Source organism: Tamandua tetradactyla, chromosome 9 (assembly GCF_023851605.1).
Source record: "Tamandua tetradactyla isolate mTamTet1 chromosome 9, mTamTet1.pri, whole genome shotgun sequence".
Lineage (NCBI taxonomy): Eukaryota > Metazoa > Chordata > Mammalia > Pilosa > Myrmecophagidae > Tamandua > Tamandua tetradactyla.
The window spans coordinates 18,438,333-18,451,541 of NC_135335.1; positions in this window are offsets into that span (position 1 = coordinate 18,438,333).

The following is a 13,209-nucleotide window of genomic DNA, read 5'->3' on the forward strand; positions in this document are numbered from 1 at the left end:
TCTCTATTATCGTTTTATTTCTTTTTCTGTTGTCTTTTTATTTCTTTTTCTAAATCGATGCAAATGTTCTAAGAAATGATGAATATGCAACTATGTGATGATATTAAGAATTACTGATTGTATATGTAGAATGGAATGATATCTTAATGTTTTGTTTGTTAATTTTTTTTTAATTAATTAAAAAAAAAAGAAAAAAAAATCCAGCACCATGCATAATCCCCTGGATTTGGTCAGGGAATGCTGGCTAAATTTTGCAGTTCCTTCCCTTCTGTATCAAGCCCAACCCATCATCAACTGGGCTATGCTGTGATTAAGCCCTAAGTATAGGCATTGTGACTAAGAGGAGTGGTGGAAGCACCTGTTGTCTTGTGATCTAGAAGTCACTCTATTCTCAACAAGCAAAGAGAGAGTGCTAACTCTTAATGGGGAAAGGGTAAGGTGGACCACTTCTGCAGTTTCAAAGAATTTGAGGAAAACTGGGAATTCAAGATATCCAGTGACATCAAGCCAAATGTTCCTATCCTGTATTTCAGAGCCCTATTCTTTCCCAGTCATGGCCAAGACCTGCCTGTGTTGAAAATTTAGCCTTGTATGGCTGGAGCTCAGCTACACTGACAATTGACTCCTCTTCCTACATCTCAATTTTCTCTGCCTTCTGGTTTGGGGAGAGGTGAGCCTATTTTCAGCTACCAAAGAATCCTCTGGCTTTCACTTTGTTTTCAGTGGCCTGTTAACTGCTGTCAGCACTTATTCATCCTGGTCTAAAACCTCACTCAAGTTTAGCAATAACAACCCAATTTGTTGTTTTTGTTTTTGGATGCATTGTCTGGGAATTGAACCTGAGTCTCCTACATGGAAGGTGACGATTCTACCACTGAACCCAATTTTTTTTTTTTGGTATGCTGTATGACGGGATCACATTTCATTATTTGTCCATGTGAGTATCCCATTATTACAGCACCATTTGTTGAATTTTTGTTTGTTTGCTTATTTTTGTTTGTTTGTTTTGCTTATTTGTTTGTTTTTAGGGGAAGTGCATGGACCAGGAATTGAACCTGCCTTTCTATTTTATTTTATTTATTTTGCATGGGCGGGCACCGTGAATTGAACCCAGGTCCCTGGCATGGCAGGCAAGAACTCAGCCTGCTGGGCCACTATGGCCAGCCCACAATTTGTTTTTAAAATTACTTTTTCCCCATAGTTTTAAAGCAGCAGATGCATCACATCAGCTAGTGTATGTCCTTCTACTGGTATACCATCCCAATTTACCACTGGTGAATGTTTTCATAATTGGACTGCAATATTGTGGCCAGAGGCAGTCTGTGTACCATCAGCCACCAATGATGGGGTCCTTACTGCCAGCTGAGTAGTGCTGGTCTAGCTCCAAATCCCCATCTTATAACTTGCTTTCCTAGACCACTCCTGGAATCAGCTGTAACCATTTGGGTCCTCATGGAAGAAGACTCTAAGATAAAGCTTCCTGCGCAAACATGTATTCAGGGGTCTGGGAGCGCTTGTGGCGTTAACACTGGTAGAAGGGAGAAGTAGTAGGATTGGGCAAAGGGAGAAATCAAACTGACAGTCAGATGCAAGACAGCCTTGGAGGACTAGGGAATGGAGAAGCTCAAATGGCCCATCAAAACCTAATTCCAATTTAAAACAAAATGGCCAGGGCTTTATAAAGTAATCACCGGGTGTGGACTGCCATGGAAAAGATGTAACCTTGGGTGAGGCAACTTTCCATCTCTGGGACAATCCCTAAAAGGCCTGGGAGCTAAAGCATGGGTTCTGACAGCACACCCAGCGTCTGGGGAAACAAGCTCTCCTTCGAGGGGGACACCAGGGGTTCATTCCCATGCTTACCACAGCAATCATAGCAAGTTAATCCTTGACATATCTACCATGTGACAGTTGGGGTAAGGGAGGAATACAACTCTTTTCCAAGTCACGAAAAAATAAATAAATAAAAATGCCTAAGAATCTACCAGTTCTCCTGTGCTGCTTTCTCATTTTATATCTCTTTTACTGTTTTCACTTAATAATTAATATTTGCTTTTCATGGCATAATGTTGGTCCCCAGCTGAGTTTTTTAATCTTAAAATGCATTTCAGCAAGAAAAATATATTATGATGTGTTATCAGTCACTAAATCATTATAGTTAAAAATTACTTAGCTAGAGGGCGTGCAAACTTAGTTCAGAGGTAGAATTCTCACCTGCTCTGCGGGAGACCCGGGTCCATGTGGGATACTCACATCGAAAAATAGGGAAATGTGACCCTGCCACACAGCATGCAAAAACAAAATTTACTTCACTAGGGCTTCAAATTCAAGCTATGATTGACCACTTTCTACAGAACAAAGTTCCCGAGGGAAACTAGAATATCCAGGTAAAATACAAAACAACACCCTTGAAGAAATATGAATGCTGCTAAGACAATGACTCACGTAGATGAGATATCAGAGAGAAAGCAACTGCAGCGAGGTGAGCTGACAGTTTAAAGCCACTGATACCCACGGGGCATTTGCTATTTCTTGACACAGAGGCCAAGAATCCGAGTAATGGCATGGGATGATGGCTTCTGTTACAGGACAAAGAGGCCAGAAGAACTTTTGGCAATCTCCTGGGGCTGGAAATTTGTGTCCAGATCTGGGGAGAAATTTGAAACTTAAATTCTCAATGAAAAGAAAGGTTCAGAAAAGTGAGCTTAATACTGGGATGGTCTCCTCTGAAATTGCTTGGTGCCAGAGGCTAGGAACTAGGTAGTAGGTCAAAGAAAAGTGGAGCAGAGTTTCCCCATAGACTCACAGTGCTGAAGACATAAAAGTTGGAGGTCAATATTTGATATAGTAGGTGTGGTAGTTAGATTCAGTTGTCAACTTGGCCAGGTGAAGGCACCTGGTTCTGTTGCTGTGGACATGAGCCAATGGTACGTGAACCTCCTCTGTTGCTCATTACATCTGCAGTCAGCTAGGAGGCGTGCCTGCTGCAATGAATGACGTTTGACTTAATTGGCTGGTGCTTAAATGAGAGAGCACAACGTAGCACAGCCTAAGCAGATCGGCATTCCTCATTTCAGCACTAGCAGCTCAGCCCAGGCCTTTGGAGATGCAGAAAGAAGTCACCCCAGGGAAAGTTGTTGCAACTCAGGGGCCTCGAGAGAAAGCCAGCAGAGACCATCCTGTGCCTTTCCTCAGTGGAAAGTTAGCTGCCTTTCCTCTGAAGAACTAACAAAATAAATCCCCTTTATTAAAAGCCAGTCCATCTCTGGTGTGTTGCATTCTGGCAGCTAGCAAACTAGAACAGTAGGGATCCCTAATAATCACCCCAATGACTCAGCTGGGTTCCCAGAGGACACTTTACAAGGGAAAATAACAAGAGGCATTCAGAGCCTTAAAATTCTTCCATCTGTTTCAAATCAATTTAGTTCCTGCCTGGATTAAGTGATCTGATTTCACACGTTCTGACTTTCAGAGGATAGGGTGAGCCCTCCTTGGAGAAAAATAATAAAATCCTTTTCCCGAGAAAAGCAGCTGCCCCCTTTTCATATAAAACTAAGTTGATGCCAGGGCCAAGCTCGCTGAGTTGTCATACCATTTGTATTTGAACATGGATGCCTCTGGGGCCCTTCCTTTAGTAGTCAATGAATCTGAATTTAAACACCCCACGATGGGGATGCGCCCGGCCAAAGAGGTAACAAGAGCTTGGTAACAGGTGCTGCTTTGGAGGGGAGTGTGCTCAGATGCTGCATCCGGCAGGTGGCGCTGAAGTTCTAGGAAATAGCCTAAGTACACCGGCAGCCCTGGAGGCTTCCATCAAAGCTGGGATTTCCCTTGTCCTTTTGGAACTGTATATTGTTTCTGCTGGACAACCCAGAGGGGACAGGGAAGTGGGTTGGGGAATACGATCCAGGTCCCACATGAAGCAGTACCCAAAAAACAGAATCCCCTCTGACACTCCGGAGATGGGGAAATGCAGGCAGATAGCACAAAAGTACATTGAATCTGCCCAAAAGGCCCCATCCACACTTTCGCTTTTTTTCCCTCTGCAAATCTTGCCTAAACCCCATCAATTAAATTTGGGTGTCTTTCCTCCTACAAGAGCACAGGACACATCAAGGACTGCAGCAGCTCCTGCAGGCCAGTGCCACTGGAAGTTCAGGGTGAGAGGGGAGTCTAGCAAGGGTAGAGAGGAAGGACAGTAGAGGCAGAGGGGAGAAAACTTAAATGACAGCCTCTTTCCCTCTTTCAGCCCCTTGCTCCAGGCCAGCGCTTGTCCCTGTTCTATATATTTATCAGTGTCTGGTGAGCACCTAGGTTGATTCCCCTTGTGCCGGTTTGAATCTGTTGTGTACCCCAGAAAAGCCAAGTTCTTTAAATCCTCGTTCAGTATTGCTGGGTGAGCTCTTTTTGACTGTTTCCATGAAGATGTGACCTACCCATTCAAGGTGGGGTTGATTACTGGAGCCCTTTAAGAGGGAACATTTTGGAACAAGCTTTAGAGCCACCAGAACCGACAGAGCCAACAGAATGGACAGAGCCCCAGGGAAGCAGTGGAAAATTCCGTGAGAGATAGTGAGCAGACGTCACCATGTGCCTCTCCAGCTGAGAGAGAGAAACCCTGAATATCATCGGCCTTTTTGAACATAGGCATCTTTCCCTAGATGCCTTAATTTGGACATTTCTATAGCCTTGCCTTAGAACTGTAAACTTGCAATTTAATAAATTCCCCTAATACCTCTCTATAATCTACACACACCTCCTCAGCTGCAACCCACTGTCTTTGGTGTCTTGGCCATGCCTTGCCAGGTAGTTTGCAGGGTAAGGTAGGATAGTGATTTTGGTGCTTGTATCCAACACAGCCATAACAGTTTGAACCCTCCCTTCCCTGAAGTTCACCACCAATCACACATAGGTGCATATGGCTTTTGACCTCCCACCCCCCACCCCCAGTTTGAGGGCAGGAAGGTCTCAGCCCCACCCATACTCATCTTTCTCCTAAAGATTTGGGAAGAAGGGATTAGTGGTTTCAGAGGGAGATGGCTTCATGTGTTTATTTTCAGTTTTGAGTGTCCTGTGATGATTTGGCTTCAACCAAATGGATATCTAATGTTTTTATTCCACCCAGAGCTATATATCAAATAGCAAGGTCCTTATCACTGGCACCATTTATTTCAGCTTTGGGAATTCCTTTACTGAGTAGATGCATGCTCCATTGCTTTTCTGCATTGTTTGTACAACCATCAAAACGTGTTGGCACACAAGAGACCCTGCGAGGACTTTCTCCTCCAACAATGACTAGATAGTCATAATATTTTATGATACTTGCTGCCCCATTGGCAGGACAGCATTTCTTCTTGTTCATGCCCTAAGGAGCGTGAGTAGCAAGGAACCATTTGGGTAGCTGGTTTCAATCTTACCTTTGAATGGCTTCTTTCAATTCTGTCTCTTGCCACTCAGCTTCATGAACAGAGAGGCAAATTGAGAGTATTTGCTGTGGGATCCCAGGGAATCTCCTAGACTGAACCTGTCCCACTCGGTCCTTGTCCTTCCTATTCCATAAAGCCACATCTCTGTCAGTATCCCATACTCATTGTCTAAACTGCCATGTCTGTTATTAGATTTTACTCTGCTTACTAGCTAACAAGTCAGCCTTGTTATTGCTTCATGGATGCCAGTAGAAAGCATGGACCTGGGTCACAAACATTCATTCAGCATGAGCATCCTTAATTTTGCATTGCTTCCTTTTGCAGCCTAAGTCCCAGGGATGACATGGACAGGTCAAACGGTTGCCTAAACATGCATGGGGTTGTATTACAGAAGAGGAATACTGACCGTAGAGAATCTACCTTTCTTATAATGAGCAGTGTATACTCTTCTTCATTTCTGAGAAGCATTACCACATCCCCACTGGTTACTCACTGCAAATGCCACCCTGGGGAATGGCCCAGGTTAAGAAAAGTCAGAGCTCTGCATTCTTTTTTATTATTATTTTTTTTTTGAGGGAGGTGTGTGCAGTGCATGGTCTGGGAATTGAACCCGGGTCTCCGGCATAGCTCTGCATTGTTTATACAACCATCAAAACATGTCAGCACTCAAGAAACCCTGCGAGGACTTTCTCCTCCAACAATGACTAGATAGTCATAACATTTTATAATACTACAATAATTAAGATGGAGTGTGTTGGCGCAAGGATAGAGAAACTTACCAATGCATTAAGAACGTTCATAAATATTATCTACTCATATCCAGTTAATATCTAGAAAAAATGATACAGGAGTGCTGTGGAAAAAAGATAGTCTTTTAAAATAAGTTGTGCCAAGTCATTTGGATATACTTACAGAAAAAAAAATTTTACTCCCTAGTCCAAACCATATGCAAAAATCTACTCCATATGAAACAGGAATTAGTATACGTAAAATATAAAATAGCGAAGAGTCTAGAAGAAAACACTGGATAAAATATTTATGACTTTGGAGTTGCCAAAGATTTCTTAGAAAGGACACACAAAAAATTAATCATGAATGAAAAAAAAGATAAATTGGAATACATTTTAAAAACATGAACTTATTAAAAGAGTAAAAAGGCAAGGGGAAGAAGATAATCTGCACTATTTATGTCTGAAAAAGAACTTGTGTCCAAATAATCACAACTCAATAACAAAAAAAAGCATTCAAGGCATTTAAAAAATAGGTAAACATTTGAAGAAGCACTTCACAAAAGAGATATCCCAATGGTAAACATACAAAATGATGATTGATTTTATTAGTCATCAGGAAAATGCAGATTAAAGCCACTAAGAGATACCACTATTCACCCACAAAATTTGCTAACTTTTTCTTCTTTAAATAAATAAGTTTTTTTTTTTTTTTTTTTTTTTAAAGGAAAGACAGAAGGAAGGAAGGATAGAAGGAAGGAAGGAAGGAAGAAAGGGAAACATTTTTAAACATTTTCTTGTTTTATTGTATTCTGTTTCTCCGTTTTTGTTACATGGGCTGGGGCCGGGAATCGAACCGAGGTCCTCCGGCATAGCAGGCAAGCACTTTGCCCGCTGAGCCACCGCGGCCCGCCCCTAAATAAATAAGTTTTAGGAGCAACTCCTGGTGACAGTGTAAGATAGTATACAAATACTTTTGAAAACTTGTTTGGCAGTACCTATTAAGGATAATTGTATAGACACACTATAACCAGCAATTCCATTCCCAGCAGGAATACATACAAATGTCCATCAAAAATAATGTACAAAAAATGTTCTTAGCACTATTTGTAATAGTCAAAAACGAGAAATAATCCAAATGTCTATCAATATCAGAATAGATAAATCAATAGTGTATTCATGTAATGGAATTCTTTCCAGCGGTGAGAGAATGAACTATTGCTACATGCAATCACATGGGGGAATCACACAAACATAAAGATCAGCAAATGAAGCTAGACACTAGAGAGTATGTACGTTATGATTTCATTTTTTTTTTTTTAAAGGTCACAAACAGGCAAAACAATCTATGGTGTTAAAAGTTAGAATGTTAGTTATCTGAGGGGTGGGTAGTGACTACAAAGAGATACCAGGTGGCTTCAGTGAACTGGCAACATTTAGTTTACTAATCTAGGTGCTAAACAGATGGGTTCATTCTTTGAAAGCCTATCAGACTGCACACCTAAGATTTGTGCAGACTTCTATGTGTTTATTATATATTAATAAAACATTTACTGTGAAAAAGTACTTAGCTAGTCATTAAGCATTATATTGTGTTATTTCTAATAATAAATAACTTGAATTTACCTAGCACTTTTCATTCTCATAACGCAGTAGAAAGAAGACAGACAAATATGGCTTCTACTGGTTGAAGGGGAAACTGAGGCATGAAAGGTTTTTCTTGTACTGAGGTTACTTATTGTCAATGAGTTAAGTGAGAAACAAAACTCAAATGCTTTATTTATTTAATTTTCCCATTGCGTTATGTGATTTTGTTTGGATTTTGTCTTAATATTCCCATTTGTGAAAAAAATTAACTAGGGGAGGAAGTTTAAACAATGGAAACCAAAGGAAGAGAGAACATCTTATCCCTGAATCTGGAAGGTATATTTTCCTAGGTTTTCCTCATCATCGTATGTGTGGTAGGCTAAATAATGGCCCACAAAGATATATCCACATCATAATCCTCAGAACCTTTGAATGTTATCTTATATGGAAAAGACCTTACAGATGTAATTAAATTAAGGATCTCGAGATAAGGAGATTATCCTGGATGATATGGGTGTGCCTTAAAAGCAATCATAAGCGATCTTATAAGAGAGAGGCAGAGAAAGACAAAAGAGAAGAAGGCAATGTGACCCCGGAGTCAGAGACGAGAGTGATGTGGCCACAAGCCAAGGAATGCAGGCCATCAGCAGCTAGAAGATGTAACCAGTTCTCTCCTAGAGCTTCTGAATGGAGCACGGCCCTACTGACTTCTTGATCTAGTCTCAGTGATACTGACTTTGGACTTCTGGCCTCCAAATCTGTGAAAGAATAAACTCCTATTGTTTTAAGCCACAAAGTTTGTGGCAATTTGTTTCAGCGGCTGTAGGAAACTAACACAGTATGGAAGTCACACAAATATGCTTCATATTTTAGCTCTGCCACCTTCTGGTTGTATTACCTTGGACAACTTATTTAAATGCCTAAAGCTCTTCTAAAAGACAAAGTGCCAGGATTGTTGTGAACATTACATAAAATAATATATGTGATTTCGCCTGACACAGCAAATGGCACCTGATAGGTGCTTAATGCCCCCCCCCTTTATAAATATAGAATTGGAAAAGTAAAAGTAAATAGAATTAATGCAAAATAAAACAAAGCAAATTTATTCTTGACCTTTACACAAAATCTCTCACAGAACACTCCTTTCCACCTACTAATCCAGAAACATCTTTATCATTTCAAAGAGAGAGCTGGAGAGATGTGAGATTGTAGGTTGGCTCAATAATGGGAGGGGATGGAGACATGCAAAAAAAAATGGTGCCAGGACCAGCTTGGATTTTCTAGCTAGGTTTTCAGAGCTAGGACAAAATAAAATCAGAAAAGGGGATTTGTCACATTCTTATAAGTTTACAATGGGCGGGCCACAGTGGCTCAGCAGGCAAGAATGCTTGCCTGCCATGCCAGAGGACCCGGGTTCGATTCCCGTTGCATGCCCATGTTAAAAAAAAAAAAAATTTACAATGCTTTTCCTTAAGTGGTCTGAGATACATGAATTTAGATGCAGGAATGGACACAGCAGTGTCTTGGTCTGCTGAACCAACTAAGCAAACTATTTATCAGGACCTTGGTTTAAGTCATGCCAAAATCTACCAGGAATTTGAGCATCCACTCAGTTATCCTCCTTTCTCCTCACTCAGGAGACAGGAATAATAAAATGTGCCCGAGCCTATCTAATAGGATTGTGTTGCGATAATACATCAGAACTTATGTAATAAGCAGTAAAGCCTACATAAATGCAAGTGACCATGCTGAGAGATGACATTCGTTTTGTTCCATTTTATATACCATAACTTACTTCAACGATCACACTCTATTTGAATTTTTTTTTGCAAAGCTCAAATGTGATATCGTATTCAAAATTTCACCACGGTACCTGGCAAATATGAAGCACCACATAAATGTCAGCTACAGTGATAATACTGCTGATGGAAGAGATGAAAGAGAAAGGAAGGAAAATGAAGAGCTGGAGAACAGGTATCATGTTTAAGGAAAGCCAAGGATTCAGAAAGGCTTGCTGGCAGTGTCGATATAGGATAAGAGTGAAAATGAGTGATCACAAGTGCTTCCAAAGATTTTGGGCTGGAAGGCTGCGTAGCTGGTGAGGCTGCGAAAAGAATGAGGAAGCCAGGAAAGGGGCAGATCTGGATTGGAGATTGGGAGAGAAGTCACAATGTTTTGGTTTTTAACAAATTGGGTTTGAGGGGACGGTGTCAAGCAATTTGACTCGGAGATTTGTGCTCCAGAGAGATGCTACAGCTAGAAAGAATAATCATGGAATGGTCCAGAAAGAGGAAACGGGGATACTTAAACAATGGTTGGGAAGAGTAGAGTAAGCGGAGGGGGTTGAAGAGGTCAGAAGATGGAGTTCTAAAAGAACTTTGACATTTAGATAGTAAGCAAAGAAAGGGGTAAGAGGGGTGTGGTCTGAGTTGTGGAAAAAGAATCAGGATGTCACTAAAAAAGCTAAGAAAAAGAAAGACTTTTTAGGACAGATCAACTAGTTGTCAAAGATTAAGGGCATGAGAAGGGTACAACTGCAAAGGGTTAGCATGAGGGGATTCTTTGGAGATGTTTCAATTGCTCTGTAACCTATTAGTGGTGGTGGTGACAAGAATGGATGCGTGTGTTAAAACTGCATAGGAAAGGAGAAGCTAAACCTACTCATAAACATGCCCAAGAACCTCTTCTGTTGCTCAGAGGTGGCCTTTAAGCCAACTCTGCAAATAAACTGACTATTCTACCCATCCCCCCACCCAACATGAGACATGACACCCAGAGGTGTAAGTTTTCCTGGCAACGTGGGGCGTGACTCCAGGGGATGAGCCTGACCTTGGCATTGTGGGATTGAGACAGGCTTCTTGACAAAAAAAGAGGGGAAAGAAATGAAACAAAGTTTCAAATAGAATCAAGAGGTCATTCTGGATGTTATTCTTATGCATTAAATAGATACCTCTTTTTAGTTTCTAGAATATTAGAATAGCTAGAAGGAGAGACCAGAAACTGTTCCACTGTAATCCCATAGCCTTGATTCTTTCTTTTACATTTATTTATGAAATATAATCACATACAAATACAAACATTCTTACCCTATGATCATTCCATTCTTGTTATTTAATCAATAACTCACAATATCATCACATAGTTGTATATTCATCATCATGGTCATTTCTGTTTGCATCAACTCAGAAAAAGAAATAAAAAGAAAACATAAAAAAATTCATACATACCATACCCCTTACCCCTCCTTTTCATTGATCACTAGCATTTCAATCTACTCAATTTATTTTCACATTTGTTCCACTTATTATTTATTTATTTTAAATCCACGTTTTACTCGTCTGTCGATAATGTAGATAAAAGGAGCATCAGACATAAGGTTTTCACAACCACACAGTCACATTGTGAGAGCTGTATCATTAGTAAACTTGATTCTTGATGATTTTACAACCATATAACTTTTCTGATGTGACCACGTGGTTGCAAACACCCTGTGAAGCTTTTGTGAGCTCACTTGGAATTCCCATGCAGAAAATAGAGAATGCAGAAAAGAAGTGGCTGGATGAAAGATCAACAGGAACAAGAAGAAACTGTTTTTTCTTACCCGAACCTGATTTCACCCTAATTTCTAACCTGATTCTTCCCTATAATGGCATCAGATAGTAAACATGGCAAACTATATCAGCTATAAATAAAACACCCGATGATAAGATTTGCTTACAACAATTTATTTTTAGGGCAAAGTGAATGGACAGACAGCAATATCGGTAGTCAAAGTTGCAAGATACATACATTGTGCATTACAAGCTAGCATTATTATATTATTATAGGTGTGTGAGTATAGCGTGTGTGCACACGTCAATTTATTAGCAATACCACTTACTTATAGAGCTAGTAGACATTTCTACAGGACCCTTCTACATTCTGGGCTAGCATTTGCCAATAAGAAAACCACTTAAGAAACTGGAAGGTGGAAATAAAGCACAGTATAGTCATTCTATCTTGGACGGTCATGACAGTCAGACAGGACTTCGTAATATCTCTGCAAGCTTCCCCTTGTAGGTCTGCATCCTAATGCAGCAATTTTGCAACCTTTTGGTAAGTACTATTCACCTTCACGCTGACAAGACATGGAGGCTTCTCAGACTTCCCCACACTCAACTAGAACTTTCCTCCCCCTTCCAATATTTTAGGCTGACGATAAATCTAGGAAGGGTGGAAATGGCCCTCTGAATCTCAGAACACATATACCCTGATTGTTTTAGCAATACGAAGATTTTTGAAAATACTAAAAGATATTATTTGAGATCATTTTCAACCAAGTATTCTAACTGGAGCCCTGAAGTTTTGCTACCCATCAACCTTCACTATCTAAGCACTTCCTTTCTATGTGTTAGACATTGGGGAAAATAAGGTGAACAAAGTGTTGGATCCTGCCCTCCAGGAACCGAATTTAGGGGATGTTTTGGTTTGCTGATACTGCCGAAATGCATTATACCAAAATCATACTGACTTTTACAAAGGGGATTTAATACATTGCAAATTTACAGTTCTAAGGCCATGAAAATGTCCAAATTCAGGAATCCGGAGAAAGATGCCTTAACTTTGAAGAAAGGCCACCAGGATCCGAACACCTCTGTCAGCTGGGAAAGCACCTGGCTGGTGTCTGCTGGTCCTTGTTCCTGATTCATTTTTTTCAGCTTCTGATTCCAATGGCTCTCTCTCTAAGCACCTGTAGTTCCTCACTTAGCGTCTCAGGAGCAAACTTTGGATTTCATCTTTTAGCTTAGCATCTCCAAACATCTGTGTCTGGTTTCATCTCTCTGCTCTTTGGGTATGCTCTCAGCTTTCCAGGTCAGCTCTTCTAAGGATTCCAGTAAACTAATGAAAATCCACCTCGGATGGCGGTGTCACCTGTGGGCAGTGTCACATTTCCATGGAAATAACATAATCAAAAGGTCCCACCCAAACAATAGGGGTGCCCCCACAAGATTGCATTAGGAGTAAAAGAACATGGCTTTTCTGGGGTTATGTAACAGTTTCAAACCAGCACATTCCACCCTTTAGACCCCACCAAAGGCATGTTCTTTCCGTATACAAAATACATTCATTGCATTAAAATATCACCAAAGCCTTAATCCATTTCAATAGCAATACAAATACAATACAAATTCAAAAACAGTACAAAGTCTCATCAAAGTGAGTCAGTTGGGCGTGGTCTATCTACTAAGGTAAAATTCTCTGACTCTGGACCTGTAAAACTCAGAACAAGTTATCTGTTGCCAATAAACAATGGAAGGACAGTCATAGGATAAACATTCCCATCGCCATAGGAAGAAATTGAAAACCAGCAGGGCAAACACCATTAGATTTTAAGATCTGAGAATCATTTACAGAATGACAGTTCATCTTTGGGGCTTGTGAAAGCAGTAGTCCTACCCTCCGGAGGGGCTTACATAGTAGGTCCTTCT